Source organism: Falco cherrug, chromosome 1, assembly GCF_023634085.1.
Source record: "Falco cherrug isolate bFalChe1 chromosome 1, bFalChe1.pri, whole genome shotgun sequence".
Lineage (NCBI taxonomy): Eukaryota > Metazoa > Chordata > Aves > Falconiformes > Falconidae > Falco > Falco cherrug.
Genome location: NC_073697.1, coordinates 19,506,834 through 19,526,794, shown reverse-complemented (window position 1 = coordinate 19,526,794; position 19,961 = coordinate 19,506,834). Strand labels below are relative to the sequence as shown.

General features: G+C 37.4%; 1 long non-coding RNA gene across 2 annotated transcripts in view; it reads left to right on the top strand.

Annotated features, from left to right (window-relative positions):
* Nucleotides 1–19,306, top strand: part of LOC114014295 (uncharacterized) — a 144,491-nt gene extending 125,185 nt beyond the window's left edge. Inside the window, exons 16-17 of one of the 2 annotated variants that reach the window (XR_008730037.1) lie at nucleotides 10,267–10,301; nucleotides 19,173–19,306. This is a non-coding gene — a long non-coding RNA (uncharacterized LOC114014295). The remainder of the gene's footprint in view (nucleotides 1–10,266; nucleotides 10,302–19,172) is intronic. The other variant, XR_008730034.1, reaches the window with a different exon arrangement.
* The last annotated feature ends 655 nt before the right edge of the window (nucleotides 19,307–19,961 follow it).

The following is a 19,961-nucleotide window of genomic DNA, read 5'->3' as shown; positions in this document are numbered from 1 at the left end:
TTCTGCTCCCACGTAATGGATTTAACATATACCCAGATCTACTGAGAGGGTTGTGGCCCAAACGGCAAGAAAACTACCTAAACAATACGTTAGATAAAGGAATTACATGTTAATTTAAGAAAAAAGTAAGAGTATTTCATGCCCAGCATACACCCCTGGAAGTATCTGAGCTGCTCAAGCCCTTTGGAAGGGGGCCCTGAGCTAACTGGAGCATGGAGCCAAAACTCCACCCGTTTCCATTCGGTGAGGAAGGCCTCAAAGACAGCAAAATGTGTCTGTCCTGAAAGCAGTCTTCCAAAACAACACAAAATACTAAACTGAATAAAATAAATCTTTTAGATAAAAAAAATATCTCAGAATATGCAGGTGAGACAGATCAAATTAACAGGTCTGACAGCAAATCCAAACTGCCAATCCCCAGTGTCACTAGGGAGCATGTTCCTTCACAGGCCTGCTTTGTAATCCAAGTGCGTTCAGCTGAGCTCTGTTTTCTTAGGGTGGGGAATTTCTATTTTCTGTCATCTTTGGGGCCTGTCAAGCAAATCCTCTTTCCTCATGAGTGTCCCAAATTACAAATAGGGCTAACTGACTCCCTGTCTGATGAGTTTCTTCCTCTTGCTTGCCCTGCTATACTTTAGAAACGTTCCCTTCAGCTGTGACTGTTTTTTTTTCTTCCATAAACTTCTGCCTGTCCTGAGACACAGTAGCCATCTCAAGAACAGAAAGCAAGCTCCACAGTATAAGATATGTAGTACTTACACAACCATCTGCATCCAAACAAGTGTAATAACTCCAAACAATTTCATAACTGAAATGTTTATGACAATAGAATCACCACAAACCCATAAGTATGCCATCCAACTGATTAGTCCTTTTGATCTGGAGAGCCTTCTGAAGAGTCATGTTGGTTTAGCTTTTGTATCAAAAGATACTTATCATCTGCTTCTCCTTTTGGCTGTGGTCTTAGCTCCTAGGCAAGTATTTCCAAGCAGCCTGTGGGTTAAGTGTCATAACAACAGTGCAACTGTATGAGATTTCAGTGATTAAAACTGTGAAGAAAAAAAATAATACGAGAACTGACCTTTAGGTCAAAAAATGAAGACAAAGCAAACCCACAAAATTACACTGAAATTAAAATATCAGTTCGTTTTAGGCATACAGGGTAACAAAGGATAGGGGGAAAGAGAAAAAGGAGAAAAGACAGGATATTTTGTTCCATTTTATGCTCTTTTGTGTGGTATTGCAATAGATTAGTTCTGCCAAGAAAAACACATTGGACCATGGGAACTCCTTTTATTTTCTTTTTCAATTCAGTATTTAAATCTTATACTTGTTTTGTGGTTTTATTTGTTCTCAGGGTTTTGAGAGTTTGTTTTTTAAGGCACATTATTTGCTAGCCCTGGGAAGCTCTTGTTATTTCTTAACTAGTCCCTGCCTGTGTTCACTTCAACAAACTACATATAAAGATGATTGTGTACGTTATGTTTTCCATCTCTGTAGTGGAACAAAAAGTGGCTAAATTTTAATCCTATGAAATTTTATTGTACCTAGCTTTTTTATGTTTATCCTTCTGGAAAAATAATAAAAAAAGAAGTTGGTAGATAGATCCTGATGTAGCTGAAGTCAGCTTTTCACATTCAAAAGTGTTGCTGAGTAAATAAGCATTTCCATAGCATTACAGAAATAGTGTTCTCCACTTGTGTTTATAAAATAAGAAATGTGCAGTTTCACTGCTATGTCTTCAAAGTCCTTGTAGTTGCAGGCAAACAAACCGGTAATATTGCTTTTGAAGTCTCCTGTTTTCTTTAGTTATCCTCTAGTTATTGGTTTTGGTCTCTTACTGAGAGTCAAAGGTTTGTTGTTTGGTATTGGGGTGTATGTTTTGGTATCAGAGTGTGTGATGTCATTTGAAGGGATGTAGCGCCATGTGGACTCTCCTTGACTTGACAGAATTTCATTATGAGAATCAATGTTATTCTGAAGGCTGAGGTGGTGCAAGACAATTTAACTTATAGCCCATCAAAATTAGAGTAAGATAATGAGAAATAAGAATGAATCTAAAACACTTTCCCCCCATTCCTCTTTCTTCCCAGGCTCAGCTTCATTCCCGATTTCTCTACTTCCTCCCTCCGAGTAGCACAGAGGGATGGGGAACAGGGTTGAGGTCAGTTCATAATGCTGTGTGTCTGCCACTCCTTCCTCCTCATGCTCTTATTCTGCATGGGGCCCTACCCACAAAAGACAGTCCTTCCTCCAGTGTGGGACCTTTCGACAGACTGCGGCTCTTCATGAACTGCTCCAGCATGGGTCCTTTCCATGGGTTACAGTCCTTCCGGAACACACTGCACCAGCGTGGGTCCCATGTGGGGCCACAGGTCCTGCCAGAAGCTTCACCTGCTCCAGTGTGGGCTCCTCTCCGTGGAGCTGTAGTTCCTGCCAGGAGCCTGCTCTAGCATGGGCTCTCCATGGGGTCACAGCTTTCTTCAGGGCACATCCACCTGTTCCACTCCAGAATGGGGTCCTCCATGAGCAGCAGGGTAGACATCTGCTCCACTGTGGACGTCCATGGGCTGCAGGGGAATCTCTGCTCCAGCACCTGGAGCATCTCCTCCCCCTTCTTCGCTGACCTTGGTATCTGCAGAATTGTCTTTCCACATATTCTCACTCCTCTCTCAGCTGCTGCCGCACAGCATTTTTTACCCCTTGTTAAATAAGTTTCCACAGAGGCACTATCATCGCTGCTGGTTGTCTCAGCCTTGGCTCATCTTGGAGCCAGCTAGAACTGACTGGGTCCTACATAGGGGCAGCTTCTGGCATCTTCTCATGGAAAGCATCCCTGGCAGCACCCCCACTACCAAAACCTCGTCACGCAAACACAATACAAGTTGTTATGTTTTTTTCAGAATGCACTTCAAAACACTCTCTATGTTATAAATTGTTCATGAAGTCCCCCAGAGTAAGAGCACCCAAGGTGAGTTCAGATGCTGAGGCTTGCAGTCAGTCAAGTATTTTTCATTCTGTATGTTCTTCACTAAAGACTACTTTGCAAAAGGCAAAGGGCTCAACTTACCACAGCAGTATGATGTTTCTCAAAGCTCTCTCTCTACGTGATCTGTTACATACCAGTTCTTACAGTGAGCATGGGAAAATGAGGAAATATGTGAATATAGGGAAAGGTCATAGAGCTGAGCTTCCAATTACTGCTCTTCTGAGGGACAATTTTGCATAAAGCTACTCTTGGGAATAACCTTATTTTCAAATGTGAAGTTGAATCTCTCTCCTCTACAATAATTTCTAAAGCTAGTCTTGTATTTATCGTACATATGTGTACTGAGTTACCACTGCAGTAGATATTGCACAAATAATCTTAGTGGGAAAGATAAGAGGATTCCAACAAAATGTTTAAATATGTCTCAACATTTGTGCAAGTTAGGTTAGTGTAGTGGGAAACAGTCTGAGCAATCATATTAAAATTTGCCTGTGGGCTTTTTTTTCCCCTAAGGAAAATGAAAGGCAGCAGCCTTAATTTTGAATAAAATTTGTGATTGCTGCAATGCCAAAGAATAAGTGAAAAACTGTTACTACCTCCCTGCCCCCAAGTTTTCCTGAGGAAAATTGAAAGTGTCAGCCTTTGGAGCCAGAGGGACACTGGGTAGATAGTGTAGATAGATAGGCAGATATTAGAAAATTATGTGCAAAAATTAGCTTCATTATTAATGGGGTTTCTTTGTACTCCACTAGACAATTTGGACTATTGGATTGTTAAAAGATTAATTAGGCTAACAATGGATTCTTAGTTCCATGTGTGCTGTGTTTCTTTTTGCTCATAGCAATTATTTGAATGCAAGACTGGTAGTCTTTATCCAGTCCTGTTCTAGCTGAAGCTCTGGATTTTCTGTTTTGTCCCAGCCCTAACTTTAGGCAGTCCCTTGCACAAGACAGTAGTTCCACTGAGTAAAAAAAAACTCCAGAAAGGATTTTTTGCTGCCCTCGGTTTCTTTTGCCTAGTTCTCTTCAGGCCCGTTCATACTATAGGTCTGGACTTTTATTTTTCTCTCAGCTTTAACCCTAACTCTAGGCTGAGCCAAAGGCCACTGGTCCCTGCAGAAACTCAATATTCCTCGTAGAGGAACTCTATTAGCAATCCTAAGTTTGCTTTGGAAGACGGGTATTTTCTGTATACGCAATAAGGGCTGATACCCCAATCGCCACCTGAGGAACACTTGAGCTCTGAACACAGAAGAGTCCTTATATCTGGTATTTTAACTATCTGAAGTGAAACATGAAATCAAAATATTCAAGACTGTTGAGATTTACATTTATTTCTTCCATACTTTTCTACACTTATCCCCATATTCTGATGAATTTGTACTTCCTTCTGGAACAATGGCTCCAGCACTTCCTTTTTATCTTATGTTTCCCAGCTACAGAAAGATTTGTCACAGTAAGAATTCTGTGTACGTATGCAAACTATAGCCACTCCTCTCCCTTTAAAAAAAAAAAAAAAAAAAAAAAAGTTTGAAGACAGTTATTTAAGTATTACCCTGAAGATTTTCTGCAGAATTGGCTATAAGTCCTTGTGCTGGGATTGCACAAACTGACAAGTGAAAAAGCAGCTGTGAAACAGGTACAAGCATTTCCCGTTCTGACATCCTTTCAAAACTATACTTTTGTTTATAAAAGAGAATTTGCTGGTCCAAATCCTACATAAAGGAGACAGTAAGAAAAAATGCAAGCAGGGAACAGGATCTCTAATGTGCATGTGATTGCAGAGGCTGGAAGCCTTGCAGTCCAGGAGATACATCATTAAAAAAAGGATGTCAGTCAGATCTGTGTGTGTAGGGGAACAGAAGCATCACTGGGCAAGGCAGATGGGTCAAAGAGCTGTTCAGGCTAAATTGCTACATGCTTCCTCTCTCAAAGCGTTTTATCTGATCTGGAAGAGGCAAGTCATTCCTCCTGAGGGGGAGTCAATGCCACTTTCAAATAGTGTGTTTATGCGGAATTGGTTTGAACAAGCAATAAAAGAGTTTAGCCATTCAATTTTTATCTTTTTTTTTTTTAAGGCAGTTGTCCTGCAAACTTTTTTAAAGGAAAATGGCAGTAAAGAGGAAACAAAGAGGGGTAAATGAAAAGAAGATGTTATTTCTCAAAAATGGTAATGTAACGAAAATACACCAGTGTCGGTTGTCCCCAGCCCAGAGCACCTTTCCCTGTCCTGCAGATTGTTCTGCCATGCTGATGACCCAGCACACTATGCTTACTATCTTCCCTTCATTTCCCTCAGTAACACAAGACTTCCCATAGCAGCTGCACTCGTAGGTGCGTTACATCTCAAGAAAAACCGAGCCTGTGGTACAAGGTTTCTGCTGGTATAGTTCCCTGCTCTCTTGGTTCAAGGGGAAGACCTCGCTAAAAGGCAGTTACTCCCCTGTAGCTGTCATGCTGCACAGAAGCTTCTCTGACTTAATTTTTGTATGCAAGCTGCCAGACCTATTAAAGCACAGGAGACAGGCTACCAGCTTATTCTACAAAGGTCTAAGATCACTTGGCAATGTAGCACAAGGAAGGGAGGTGAAAATTTCATGACCTTATCAGAAACTTGATAAATGTGATTATGGGTTGGTGTAAGAAAGGAGAGGTCCCCAGAGCAGAATAGAAGAAGTCGTGCTCCAAAACAGCCACAAAGTGCATGGTAAATGTAGGGTGGGCACTGCTGAAGAGGCAGAGGGTTGGTTTGGAAGTTATACCTGAGCTATTTTCTGCTTCTTGGAAAACAAGTGGAATTCAGAGAGATTTCATGGATCTCAGGGAAAAAGCAAGGAATGCCATACAGCGCACGGGAGGTGGCATCCTTCAAAAATCCTAAAATACTTTTATAACTCAGCTATTTCAAAGGAGGCAGTTTGGTTGATGTTTCCAACAGATGAAGAAGGGCATAGTTTTCTGCAAGGTTAATTGTTTTTGTGACACACAGAGGAAGAGATATGACTCTTGCTCTACCAGATATTTTGAAAATAAGTGACTAAGTTAAAGCCAAGACTTCCATTCACAGTGAGAAAGTTTCCGGTTTACACTCCTTATAAGCAAACTGGAACATTGATTTCTGCAGAATACTGCAGGGAAATACTTAAATAAAAATAATCTGTTGTTACAACGGAACTAATTGTCATTTTCAGATTTTTGTTATATAAACAGTTGAAAGGAGTTTGATTACAGATATTTTAATTATTCTGACTTGCTATATTTAAAGTCTGGCAGCAATGTGTTTGCATTTGCTGCATCCAGTTTTAGTTATAGAAAGTAAAGGGTAATGATAATGCTTGAAGCCATGCACCAAACCTACAGGATGGGGATGGACTCAGGGCCCTGACATGGATTTAAGAAACAGATGCAGAATTAGGCCTTTTGAAACATACATAAAAGGGGACAAAAGCGTTTAGACAAACTCAATGAGATTTGCTAATATTGAATGTCTCTTTTCCCAGTGGGTCCGACAGTGACAGTTCTGACCGCTGGACATTCTTTGTACAGGTAACGGAAAACTTGATTGTCTTGTTGGCAAGATTTCAGTAGGGTACTTAAAAAAAAGATGATAGAATCAGTCTAGTTGTGGATAATTCTAAACTTTTAAACAATTCTGATGTCTAGATCATGGCCAATTGGATTGCAGAAATACCCCAAATTTGGCTTACAGTGTCAAGACAAAGCAGTAAATGTAGGACTAGTAGAAAGTGTTGTGCAATTAAAATAAACAAAAAATAATTTTAAAATAGTTGCTAAAAATTTCCTTAGATTTGAACCAAAAATTTAAGAATTATTTCTGTTAAATCCTAGAATTGAAAAGGCTAATTCAAGTTTAATGAGGGTCACTGAAACAGTGATGAAATGTATATTCCTATATTTTTATTACCCTTTCCAGTTATTGGTGGCTAATCTGCAAACCACCTTCATCTGTGTCTTTCTTAAAGACATTTTATAAAGATACAAGAGAAAAAACAGGGAAAGTAAAAAAAAAGCTATCTGAAAATTCATCTGGGTAAATTTGAGAGTTTTATCTTTTACAGTCTGTGACTTGACAGTACCTTATATTTTTTCCCATTACTTCACAAGTTATGTGGGAATTTTTTCTGCTACTAACTCTTGGTCCTTTTATTATTTATAAGCAGCTGTACTAGATAATTATTTGTATTCATTACTGAAAATAAATTTTAGCTGAGGTTGTTCGAGCATTTCTGTTCGAACCTCTGCTCTTGTCAGGCTCAGCATCATTCTTAAAGTAATTCCCTTCAGCAATAGTGATGTTTAAAAACTGAAGCTGAACATTCAATAGCCACAAAAATACTTCTAGTAAATTAACAGTCTGAAAGGAAATACAGATTTGCTTCAGTGTTTATATGGATAACCAAACTAATATTGCATGTATTAAGAAGCTGTTTTCTGTTATAGTGGTTAAAGCAGTGGTCCACTACTTTATCAGTATTCAAATTACAGCTTTTAACAGTGAAAGGATAGTGAAATCAATTATTTCTGCTTATGCAGTACAATATTTCTTGAAAGAAATATTTTCTGTCAGTTTCATGGATAAGATAATTGAGATTTAATCCATATATGATGGGATAAAAGGTAACTATTATCAAGGCAATGGTACACAAAACAACTTGAACGCAAACCTTTAGCTGTTACAGAGAATAACAAATAATTGCTCCACAATTAAATACTGTATCGTACAAGATACATAAAAAATTAAAAATAACTTGATTTGCATGCTTGTTGAGGTGTTTACTTCCTGTAGAACATAGAAGATGAACCTTTGAAAGATTCATTTGAGAGATAAAAAATACTCCTTTTTTGTGTTTTCAGATTTGATCTAATATTTCCTCAGATGTGAAGAAAAAAAATATATCTTTGTTTGGTGACAGACTATGTATTATTGAAGCAGCACAGTGAATTGCTGAAATGCAGAGAATTAAAAATAGGACTATAGAAATTAATCTTCTGTTACCATTTTGATTGTAAAAGATTATCTCTTCTATGATGCCTTACAGGTAAAAAAGTAAGAATAAAACATTCATATATTCTGTCACTCAGGCTCAAGACATACATTCCCAGGCAAACCACATCAATGCCTGATCATCAGGTATTTCAATGTTGTCTGAGCAGACAATTATATTGATATCAAAATAAAACCTGATTGATTAGGAAAACAATATGCTGACCTTGAGTAGCCTAAGGATTAGTTTTAAGAAACATACAAATCTTTTTAGTATATATTTGAGTATGCATTAATAATTTCTGGATGTCAATTTTACACACAATACGAAATTATTCTGTTCTTTTGATATGCTGAAATGTGGCTTTTTATATTCAGACACAAAATGCAGTATTTTAAAGCTTAATCCAATATTTAGTTTTTGTTAAGCATGAATCTCAGTACTGTTTAGAAGAAAAATGGTGGCAATTGTAAAACATTAACAATTGAAATTACCATTGACTTCTTTCTTCTTGTTGTTTTCTTCTTTTCTTAAAATGTCAGAAGTACCTTTTTTTTTTTAGTTCAGTGAACACAATTTTGTGTGCTCTCAGGCAAGAGCTTTTAAAGTAAGTCCAACACAGTATTTCAGTATTAAAATTACTTTGGGTGCAGAATGATGTACATTTTAGGACTGGGAGATCTTCACATTCAAACTTGAATAAAAAAATAAACTTTGAACAAATGAAGTGCAAAAGGAGACCTGATTAAAGAAAATTCTTTAGTTAAACCGGTAATTAATAATGTGCAATTGCCCACAACATAATTCTTTGCTAAATTGTTTTTATCTTCCATGCTGATATCTTTACGGTCCGCAAAAACAAAACTAAAGCAACTAGGAAACTGCTGATTGACTAGAATCACTCAGGATTTTATTCTACAAGGGGCTTTGTACCTTCAGTTGCGATAGAGCTTCAGGGAAAAAGAAGATGCTTAGCGCTGTAGTAATTGTTTCTTTTTCACGCTGTTAACAGGACCAACAAAACCTGGTGTGAAGGGAAGGGGAAGGCTGTGAGGAAAAGTGTGCAGAAGTTATCAAGTCAATAATACATACTGCAGTAATAGATAATGTGTACATTTTTCTGGGATATGTAGCAATTTTCTCAATAGGAAAAGAGGTTGCTGAAGTAACAACTTGAACAGTCACTGCAGGGAAACCACTGCCTCTGACCTTGTTTCTTTTTACTTTATTTTTCTACTTTGTTAATGAGTTTTCTCTTTTCATGGACTTGCCCAGGGGTCCTCAAACTTTTTAACCAGGGGGTGGGCGCGCAGATGAAGTGGCAGGCAGTCATCTGTGGCTGCTTGGTTTCCCCCCCCAACCCCCGGCCGGGGGGGGGGGGGGGGGCGGGGAGGTCTGTAAATACCGGGGCCAGATTGAGGACCCTGGGGGGCCATATCTGGCCCGCGGGCCGTAGTTTGAGGACCCCTGGACTTGCCAGTAGTTAGACCTACCCTTGTTGTTCTCCTAACATCCACCAAACATAACCAACCAACAATTCTATCTTAAGAAAATTGATTCTGGTTTTTGATATCTTTTGGATGTGAAGTTTGGCACACATTCTGTGACTCAGTTGCCACCAATGATATAATTAAGATATAAAGAATCAGTGACAGAGGCTGATACTAAAGCAATCGACCTATTGAATGAGCTCATTAAGATGCAGCTTCTTTCTGAGACACCTGGGATAGAACAGTAGACCAGAGAAGTGGGGTAATGGAGCACTGTGGGCAAAACCGTATAGTGCAGAGAACAAATGGAGTTAGATAAGAACAAGGAATGCGCATCTTCCCCAGGCAAGTTCAGCTGAAATTCACCAACTTTCAACCACCAGGGGTCTCGAAAGACCCCAAGAAAGACCCCCAGCAGCAAAGTGCGCATACGCAAGGGCCTTATGCGTATGTGAATCATTTTGGGGGGGTAGTTATACTTTGTATTAGTTTTCAGGGTAATATGATATATATGTGCTTTGTGGTAATAAATCGAGGAACACTGGTCAGATAGGTAGGCATGATGTGAGATGCTATCCTCCGTGCACCCAGTGCTGCAATAAAGAATGCCTGCCTTCTAAACTTATGAAACAAAGTCTTAGAGTGTTTTCTTCTTGCCAGTTTTTTGTATCAGCACCTGCATGCAAAATTGTATTGAGTCATGAGAAATGACTCTGTTAAAGTTTGTTTCCTGATAAAGCCCAATTTCTTTTTTGCTTTAGTGAGGGTAAGGACGGAGGCAGGAAAGGAGGGGAAAGAAGGAAAAGAGGGAGTCAAGGTGAGTAAGAATAACAAACACCTCAAAGTAGAAAGAAGAAAAATGTATCACAGCAACCAAGTACTTCCTTACAAACTTTACTCTGTTCCTTCCTATTTCTGTCTCTTCCATTATTTTTCCAAGTATTATAGGATTCTTTCCTCCCTACCTACTTCCTACTCCAGAAGCAACACAGTTCCCACATGTTCTGCATGGGAACATGTTGGTTTTCACTCTTGCCCAAGTAGACCCAGCATGAGCCTGGATTACACCCATAAGAAAGGTTTCAAATATTTCCATGCAGTGACTGATGACCAGTCCAGGACAACACTAGGAAAAGGTACTTGAAATTCCTCCTGTTAAAAACCAGAACTGGAACGCAGGAAAGGCCTAAACTCCGGCATGGGCTGGCAGAGTTTGGGCGCAGCATGCAATGACAGTTACTGTGCCTAGAATAGCCGCTCAAATCTAATGGAAAAATCAGCACAACTTTGTATTCAGATGATTATGTACAGCATGAAACACCTTGTCCACTCAGTCTCAATCACCTCAGAGATTTTTTCTTTCCTTTTGTTCTTGCCACGTCACAAATCTAGATGCAACAAATATAATACTCACATTGATCCATACATTTAGCACTGTCAAAAATATTACAAAAATGTTTCTGTTTAAGTGTGACAGTTACCTACTACTTATGCACTATGAATACATTGCCTTCTGACATAAAATCATTGACAGAAGTAGTCTGAAACCTGAATTCCTGGTGAATTTTCAGCTGGAAAAAAGATACCTTGAAAAGCTATTGCTCTTCTTTTCCCTGTTCTTCCTTTAAAAGAGGAAAGTGTTTTGTACAGAGCAAGAGCAGCAAGGTGACAGTCAGCGTATGAAAATCTACTGTATCCATCTCACTAATTTTTTTTAGCTTTGTCCATACTGAATCACACTGGTTGCAGCAGAATCCTGTAAACAGCCATGGAAGAATCAAACACTTGTAAAGTGATGTGATTGTGTAAGGGTCTCCAGAACACAAATATTAGCTAGTCTGTTCTGAGGCAGAGAGCCCAAGTAACAGGGACAGAAAGGACTCATTGTGTTTAGTACAGAAGAGAAAGTGAGACCTGGGGAACTTTTGTTTACCTAACCCAGGCAGTGGCTATCTAATTTTCAAATCAGTTTTCTAGCTTATTTTATCCTTGGACACCACTTAAGTGTTTGTTTATTTATGTTGTATTGGAGCTGCGTTTGCATTAGTGACAGTGAAATGGCTGAAAACTGGAGGGAATACTTAGAGAATGGAGGTACTTTGGACTGCTTAGGGTTGGACGGGACATTTAAAGGTTATTGAGTCCAAACCCCTTGCAATGAACATGGACATCTTCAACTAGATCAGGCTGCCCAGAGCCTCATCCAGCCTGACCTTGAATATTTCCAGGGATGGGGCATCTGCCACTGTTCCAGTGTTTCACCACCCTTATAAAATATTTCTTCCTTATCCTTAGGGTTCCACTGTCTTTTAGTTCAAAACCATTACCCCTCATTCTATCGCCACAGGCCCTGCTAAAAGGTTTGCCCCCAGCTTTCTTACAAGCCCCCTGTAAGTATTGAAGGCCACAATAAGGTCTCCTTGGAGCCTTCTCTTCTCCAGGCTGAACAACCCCAACTCTCTCAGCCTGCCCTCATAGGAGAGGTGCTCCAGCCCTCTGCTCATTTTTGTGGCCCTCCTCTGGACCTGCTCCAACAGGTCTATGTTTTTTTCTGTACTGAGGTGCCACACACAAGTGTGTTTTGGTTACATGCTATAGAACAGCTTCTTTTTCTTTAACCAATATCTAAAAAGCAATACATTGAGAGAAATTTTCCTTTTCTTAAGACTTTTCTGCATCAGAACAACTATCAGATGTCCTTTCAGTTTGTTGTTTTTTTTTTTTTCTTGGCCTTGCAATCTTGTCATGTTTTCTAATTCTCTCATGTCTTAGTGCCTTCCCATGGATTATCTCAGATTTCTCTGCCTCTTTATTCACTGGAAAGTGAATGCAGTGTCCATGCTTCAGCAGAGAAAAGCTGAATGGAACCACTCAGCTCCCTGTTTTTTGTTATACAAGGGATTTGTTTTAATGAAACTGAAGTCAACCTTTTCTAGAGCAGCACCACATGGCTGACTCATATTCAAGGACTTTGATTCACTCAAACTCCCAAACTTTTTTATCTGCAATGCTGCTGTCTATCCAAGTTTTAATTTAATATCTGTGCGTTTGATTTTCCATACAACATGTAGAACTTTATACTAATTTCTGCAAAACTTATTTTGTGGACAAAGTTCATTTAATTGATCATATCCTATTCAGATTCTGTTCTCCAAAAAATTAATAGTTCCTCCCAGATTTGTTTCTTCTGAATGCATTTCTTTTATTCCATCCAAGCCATTGATGAAAATATTAAACAGAACCAGACCCCTGGCAGACCTTTGCAAAATTCCTCTTTAAGTACCTTGACAGCCTGACAGAAAGCTTTGGATTTCCTCCAGTTTTTCAGCCAATTTGCTATTACTCATTTGACAATGTGCTGTAATCTACAGATAATGGGTTTAATAGCTAATTCCTAAAAGAACACTCTGACTTCTGCTTCAATGTTTGTAATAGAGAGGCCCAGAATTTTGCCAACAGTACCATTCTCCTTCATTAGTTGTAATGAAATCTTCTCGTTAACTCATTTTACACCACCTTTCATAGAGAAAATGTCTCAAGTTTGACATTCTAAATTATCAGTTCCAGATTTACTTCAACCAGTTCTTGTCTTGAACTGCCTTTTGATCCAGCAGCTTTATTGAACAGCCCTTCAAAGCACACAAATAAATATATAAGCATTTTCCTCTGCCACAGGGAGGCTGTGCTTGCTGTTCCTGACAGCATTTTAAAAGGGAAGTTTTATATAATGCATCCTGTATATACAACATAGAAATTATATATTTCTAAAACTTTGTGCTGAAAAACAAAGGGATTAGACAAAGATTTTGGAATAAGAATCAGAAAAGCTCCTAAGGCCACAATGTCAAACCCACTGCTTCATGATGTGGTGCTTTCTTCATTCACAAGGAAAACAGTAATTCAGGTTCGTGCAGTACTCAAGTCTTGTGCTCGTATGTATCATCCAGTGTATTTATTCTGAAGCAAAAATGCTTTTGCTGTGGTGAAGCTGTTGCCAACAGTAATAGTTTATACATATGAATGTGTTGCTTATAGTAACTACAGTCCACACATAGTTCAAATTATTCTAGCATGTTTCACCTGAAACACGGTAACAGTAAGATAGAGCCAGTATCTCCCAGTGGGTATACTGTACACTGATCGCCAGCACTTGTTTTACCCAACTAAAACAACTTAGAACACAAACTGCTGGCAGACAGAAACTATGCTGAGTTTCACAATGTGGTCCACATGCTAGGTATGGGAAGCCTGTTTGCAGCTCATCTTTACTCAGATAGGTTAATGATAAGATAGAGTTCAATCTAAGATTTAATTTTACCTTCTTGAGGATTGCTCAGATGGCCTCGGCATTCTTCCATCTGTCCCCTGGGAAAACCTTAGCAGAATTTAGCAAGCTGTGCCTGCATCTGCAAATCAGAATGGTGCTTCTGGCAGGATCAATGCCACATATTTATGTTACAAGCTGATGCAAAACAGTTAAGGACCTGACACACATGCCTACATGTATACAAATCCACTGACAAAATCCTTTTATGTTTTTGCTGATGTTTCACCTCTGTCACCCCACTTCATTGTAAATTGTCAATGTTATGGTCAGTGGACAAGAATACTTTTTGGCTACTTTGATACTCCACATAAACAAAATTTCTGTGGGAATGCAGAAACCCGGCTGCATAATTGTTTTCCAAAAGAACTTGTTAGATGAAGACAGAATATACAGTAGCATCACAAAATCTATGCATTAAAACATGGTACATGCCTAACAACGGTGTGTAATGAAAAGATACATTACACATCATGACATATGTAGACGCGAACGTCTGCTTAAATTCAGAGTTGCAAATATGAGAACTGTTTGAAACTTTAAAATGAACAAGTTTTATTGATGTAAATTCTAATATTTATACACAAAAAGTCTTATATTTCACCCCCCAAAAAAAAGTAGGGTTCTACAAACCCAGGAATATTTGAAGATTTTTATGTGTATAAAAGTTGAGCTTTGGTAGGGCCGCTTGTAAAACATTGCATAAAATTTGTTCCTTATTCTAACTAGTTTTCATTATCTCTAGCATTTCCAGGTATGTCTATAGCATCTAATAGAAATGCTCATCAGTTGTGGGTGAACAGTTGAACCTGATGATCTTAAAGGTCTTTTCCAACCTAAATGACTCTATGATTATATGATATGCCAACAGCAAACTCGGTAGAAGCATTATATTAATCTCTCTGAGAGTTAGAGGTACTGCAGTGTGTCAAGGCAGTGTAACTTATAACATCTAAATAACAAATGTCTCCCCAAAGTCAGTGATTGAAAACTCCTATTTACATTTTTTTTAATCAAGCATCAGTTTCCTACTCTTTTGTACCCTAGTTGCTGAGGAATGTCTGCCAGCAGCTTAACCTACAGGCAAATTACATTGCTAACAATCCAATAATAACTGTCAGATTCTGAAAGTGATCTTCTCTTTCCTACTTTAAATTGCCAGAACTTACACGTTCCTTGGCAGATTATTCTCATTAAATAGGTGGTGTTACTTCCTTCTCCAAGAAATAGGCAGTCTGGGATCTTTTTCTGTGAATTGTTGGTTACCTTATGTTTAAAACTTGAAATTGCTTCATCTCAGCTCCCAGCACTTTATTTTTAGATCACAACCTGTTACTTTCTTTCCTTACAAGTAAACTATTCATTATATAATTTTTCTTCTATCAATGCAGAAGACAGAAGTAATTTGAAAAGGATTATCGAAAAAAACATATGACTATAAAATTGAAGAATGGGTTCTTTTCTATTTGAATTTGGGTATTTAAGCAGATTTTAAAAACTGCAATATTTTTTCAGTGTTTACAACTTGAAATACACTGTTACTCATTATCATTGAGGAATAGATTAATATAACTTCATTTTTTAAAATTCCCATTCTAAGAGTGAGAAAAATAAGAGTCTAAATAAATGCAAGACTGCTTCTCAGCAAATCTAGAAGAGATTTTACTTAATGTCCTTTGTCATCAAATGAAAAAGGGAAATGTACTACAAAAATTACATTGAATTTGAAAGACGATGGACTACACCATCAATTAAAATTATGTTGGCTTTCAGTTCAGCACTGAAATGTAGGTGACTGCAAAGGGTTAAATTCCATAAATGTTTAACAAAAATTATTTACAAAAATATTTTTTAACATAAAGCAGCACTGATTTGGGCAGTTTTTAACTGAGAATCTACCAGCTGTCAGAGTAGCAATGGGCTACTTGCTGTAGAATTATCAAAATTATATTGAAATCATTATTGAGCATTCTTTGAGAGGTAATAATTTCAAAGTGAGAATATATTTGTGCATGAATTCCCATTCTATGAATTGCAGTACTAAATATTAATATTTGAGCATGAATCCAAATATTAAGTTTAGACAGTTAAAATGGGATCTAGGGACGCTACTGTGATTTTTAAAATTCTACTTCCAGATTTAATGAAATCCATAAGTAAATCATAATGTGTTGTTTGGGGTTGTTTTTTGATATTTTTTTTTTTAAGTTTAAGGAATAGTGTATTACAACTAGATATCATGTGAAAGGTTGATTATAGATACAATATTACGGATAGTTAGATTACATTGCCCTGGACATAGAAAATCTTCTGGAAAATAGGTTTGAAGCATCACAGTAATTTAATTAGGTTATAAACAGTACCTGAAATCTACATGTCTGAATGGTTCTTCTTTGGCTTGGCACAAACCACATCCTGCAAGAAGGGTTATTGCAGCCTATGTCTCTCATGGCATCCTATGTCACTTAAAAATAGTGACAGCAGATGAAATTAGCCATCTGCATTCTGGAGTATAGTACACTGGAGGCCCAGAACAGAAGAAAACTAATGGATCACAAAAATCTATGGCGGGGGGGAGAAGAATTAAAGAATTATAATAGGAGGATAAATGAAGGAACAGTGTCAACTGGATGTTGAGATACTAGATTTCATTAATGAAGATGGAGTCGAGGAATGATACCAAAAAATAGATAAGCAAGGAAAGGATGCGTTAGAACTGAACTGATATGATTCATTATTAGTGAATAAGAAAGAACAAGGCAAACAAAGTAGCACTAGAAAACTGTACTTGAGCAAATCAGTTCATCAATCACATTGTTTTGAGATAAATTATTGTTTACATTATATTTTACTTACAGTAAAGGAAAACAATTACAGAAAGAAAGTTAAAGCATTTGGTCTTAAAAGCATGGGGAAAATGTTTGATAATGGCTGAAGGCAGCTTTCCATCCAATGACAATTTGTGAGATACCAATTTTCTTCTTCCTACATGATGGCAAGGAGTTAACTTTTGAAAAAGTGTCTGCAATATGGAAAGTTCTTCTTCCTTCTACTGGAACCAATTCATAACATCTAAAAATTTTTTCCAACAAAATTTAATAAAAATTTCAAAATGAAAGAAATAGCTGTTTGTTTCTAACAAAATGAAGAATGCTTCCAGTTGTTACTTGAGGAATTTATGGGAATTCATTATTTCTTATAGTAATGTAAATTAATATGGAATGCATATGTTACAGTCTTGTTATGGTACTAATATAGTAGACATAAAAGGCTGAAGTCAAGCATACTTAAAGTCTAAATGAAAATTTGTAGGAATATAAACAATGAGATTACTGGACACCAAGAATAGTGATCAAGATCCTGAACTTAAAAAGAGTGGAACAGAGCATGCCATTAGTCTTCCGGATGTATGAAGTATGGCAAAAAGTGTTGCCACCTAGCAACAGCTGATACTGAGACTAGAGGAAAAAGTGATAAAAGTATAGAAGCTGATACAGCAAAGAGGCTAAACTTGAAGAACAGTAGAGGCATGGTGGTCATGCTGAGTGTTAGAAGTGGACTTTAAGATATATCAGGCAGGGTCTTTACAAATAGAAAGTAACTTTTTTAAGCTAGAATTTTATTAATGCAGGTTTTGTTTTATTTAAGTGTATGAACTGGAATGACTATGCAATAGATAAGTGGAGAAACAAACATTTAGCTAAATTCAAATATCTTTTCATGTTGCTGTTCTACACAGTTGGCAGTCTAAGCCTAATCCTAGACAATATGCTAAGAACTGTACAAGAAATAAGATGAAAAGTTGTCACAGCACTCTCAAAACTATCAAGCTGCAACAAGGTCTTTCACCACCTCATACCAGCATACTCTTCATGCCAGTCCCTCTGCTGCCTTCTCCTCGTCTCACCTCATCCAAGACATGTGTTCTCTCTCCTCTTGCTTCTTCCTCAGCTGTGCTTTATTGGCTCTCAACCACTTAACTTCATCAGTCGCACCTGCACCTCATCTACATCAGCCAACAGCCAGCCCACAGTTGTATATTATCAATGCTAATTAACCCAGCTTCATTCCACTACAAAGAGTGTCAAAATTCAGAATTTTATTAACTTTCTTGTGCTTAATCATGTAGATAGTGTGCATATGAACTGACTTGGAGGGAACAGTAAAAATGGATATTTTTTGAGGAAGGTATTTTAAGACAGGAGAAATACAGCTTGAGATGAAATCATCATGGAAACTTGAGGCAAATCCAGTAGTTTCACTTGAGGCAGTAACAAAAATATGTCAAGTTGGCATAGATATAATTTATACCTTTCAGTTAACAATCGCAGTCAACATTGCACTAGGTTAACCTGCACACGGGCGTTGCTAACTTCTCTAACTACACCACTCTGGAAACTCAGCCCACAGGAGCTGTTTAGGGAAAGTGCAGTTTTTACAAGCTGGCACTTGACCACATCTCCTTACTTTTCAAGATACTCTATGTCTGCACAAGCTTCCTTGTAAAAACACAGCTAAACCTGTCTGTATTATCACCTTCTCTTCCCTTAGACATTCTGTCATCAGGGATTTAGTTCAGGATTTAGGCTGATTGGTACTTTGCAGGTATTGATGTAAGTCATAAAATGTAATCAGTGTAGCAAATGTGTTAATTAACCCCATCTGTGTATAGTTCATATTTAAACAAATTAAAAAGCAGGGTTGTAATATCTTCACCCCCAAAGGAGAACTAAAGTATGTAATGTAGGCAGATGCAACGCTGTTGCTATAACTTCTTCCTCTACTTTTTGCCTTGCTTTTTTTGAGGACACTTTTCCCAGTTGAGAAATGTGTTTGTGAATATACTCCATTAACTTCAAGACTCACACAAATCATGTGGTTAAATAACTGCATAATACTTGTATTTCTAAAGGTTAGTACAATTAACTTTGTGACATGGCTTACAAAGCTAAGGTTTTTGACATAACATTTGGGAGATTTTACATTCTCTTGTAACATCTTACGTTGCAAATATCCTCATGTTATATGTAGTATTTAAGTGATCCTTTATGTTAGCAGGCTCCAGTACATTTTCCTATGTAATTATAGATCATAAATTCAATGACATTTTTTTATAGGCATCTCAGTTTAGCAGTGTTTCCCAAAATAAGAAATAAATGACTACATTTTACAATGTGGTTACTGTTACATGTTAATATTACCATTTTCATTTAGTCAGTAGAACACCTCTCATTAAATTTGTTTTGTTACGTTATAATAAAAGCTTTTCTTTTGATCCTCTGTTAAGTTACTAGATAGTCTCAGTTGAAGAGTTGTGAATGGAGGTCTGGTCATTGTTTATGAAATGTACGTGTTTTCCTGCAGAACAAGCGGACTCTGTCCATGGGAGAAGTTTGAGTTCATCTTTTTTCACCCAAGAAAACTAGTCGAATTCATGTGACACACCCTAAATGCAATGCTTTGTGCAGCAAGAATAAAAACATCCTACAAACTAAGAATATCCCAGAGGGAATAAAAATTTGTTCACTTCCTTGAGGTTTAAGTTAGTCTAAGGGAGATATGCTTCTTCCAAGATAATATGTGGATACTACTTTTGACTTTCAGTCCATCAGCTGGGTCTTTTTTAATCAATGTAATAAAAATAAGGTATCAGTATCATTATAAATTTACACTTTAGATTTCTTTGTATTGAAGTGCACAGAAATATTACAACAATCCTAAAAATGTTTGTGGTTTTGTGTCTATATATATTAGCCCAGAAAAATAGCTCTTAATAGAAAACCTTTTTTTCTGTGGCTCTACTGTGTATTGTTGGGTTTGTGAACATTATTCTGGGTTTGATGTTATTGTCTTTTTTTTTATTTTTGCCTTGTTTAATGCTAGCAAAGAAGAAATCTTTCATTTAGAGTATGATTTCCTACTAAGAAGTTTTGCACTGAAAAATCCCAACTGAACCAGCAACATTAAGACATCAATATGAGCAAGAAATTAATTCTTTTTATTAAAGAATTACTTTTATTCATATAGATTACAGTGTGGAACAATGAGGTTCATATTTCACGTTTCACAACAGCTTTTCTTCAAAACTACTTGAGAACTTTCAGGTTTACATAGTGAATTTAAGGTATAGACTGTTTTTGATCAAGATTACAT